This window comes from Pinus tabuliformis, chromosome 6 (assembly GCF_031772625.1).
Source record: "Pinus tabuliformis cultivar Carrire ecotype Pingquan chromosome 6, CPIR1, whole genome shotgun sequence".
Classification (NCBI taxonomy): Eukaryota; Viridiplantae; Streptophyta; class Pinopsida; order Pinales; family Pinaceae; genus Pinus; species Pinus tabuliformis.
In genome coordinates, this window is record NC_142292.1 from 527,713,649 (window position 1) to 527,715,299 (window position 1,651).

The window sequence follows — 1,651 nt, forward strand, 5'->3', positions numbered from 1 at the left end:
AGACTTTGCCTCATAATTTTATGCTCCCCATTAGTTTGGCTTCTTCCAATTATCACATCAATGGGTTTGTAGCCAATGTTTCCTCAAAACTTCTTCAATATCACCCAAGGGAGGCACCTTAGAGTCATGGGAACACTTCATATATCATATTTTATAATATTTATTGCTATTTATTTGATAGACATTGTATTCTGCACATATCACTCTATTTGAGAGGTAGTTTTCCAAGTATTTTGAATGAGAATCTTGGCATCTTGGAATGTAGTGTGAGGCTCAAATTCTCACAATTATTTAATAGGTGTTTTAGGTCTTCTTTAGCTTAAGTAGCATCCATGCTTTCCACTATTTTTCTATGACTTCATTTCCTTTCATGATCTAAAAACCGATCATCCTCTAACACTGTGCAATTTTTGATAAATTTGGGTCTTCAAATGGTCACTTAGATCATAACTTATTCAAAAGTGAATAGTTAAGTTTTAAATGAACTTAAAAATGAAACAAAATTATATGAAACCCAACATGATAAAATTGAAAAAGAGAACCACCAAGTGATAATGGAGTTCGTCCAGTGTGGACTATGTCTTCGGGCCTTGCTCCAATGTCTAGGCCACTTTATTGATCTCGACAACAAAAAGAGTACATTACAAATCTTTGATTCATAGGGTAAACCACGTGTAAACTTCCTTCTAGAGTAGCATTGTTTCTTCTTTAAATAAACATTCTCCTTTAGAGAACTCTCACTCACAAGTTGTCTCACTTTAGCAAATAAATGATGGCGCCAAAAGAAAAGGACTCTCTCACTGAATGTGGCAACAAGTCTGCGTACTCTTTCTAAGATCAAGAAGCACAAATCCAACTACTTCATAAGAAGTGTCAAAATAGTCGTTTCCCACAATCATACTGAGAATCGACTAAAACTATCTGCTCTAATGAAGAAACAGTTGTTGCAGATGCATCCGAAAGGCTCGAAAACCCCTGTCTAGGCTCTTTCTGTGCTAAAAAAATGTCTCCATATGGCCTCGAAAAAAAACAAAAATGATTTTTGACTACAACGCAAAAGGACTTGGCTCTGTAAATTGTTCAACATAAAATGCTAAAATCACAAAAATATTGTTGTCATTGCGTCCATAACACCCAAAAGCCCTTGTCTGGACTCTTCTTGGGCTCAAAAAGGCTAAAAGATGGCCAAGATAGGCCTCCTTCCTCCTTTCTCTACGATATATCCTACAAAATGACAATTTCACATGTTTTCGATGTGAATCCTACCTCAACTGGTGCAATATGTCGAATGGTTAGTTGAATGTTGCAGGCCCAACTACCACCCCTTTTCATGGTCATGTGGCACATCATATGGCCAGGGGTGCGGGCCAGAGACCATGCGCCCACTTGCACTCTACCCCTGGTCGCTTTGGTTGTCATGTGGCCATAGGCCAAGGCCATGCACCAACCCCGGCTCTAAGCCCTCCCCCTATGGTCACTGTTGAGTGTATGGGACTAAGGGCCAGGCCAACTGCCCGCCCCCTCCACCTTCAGCCACGATCATGTGCACTACCACTTAACCAAGGGCTAGGGCAATGTGCCCCGCCCCCTCCGTCAAACATGAAACCACGACATTTTAAATATAAAATTGCCACTATGTATTAATAAGCGG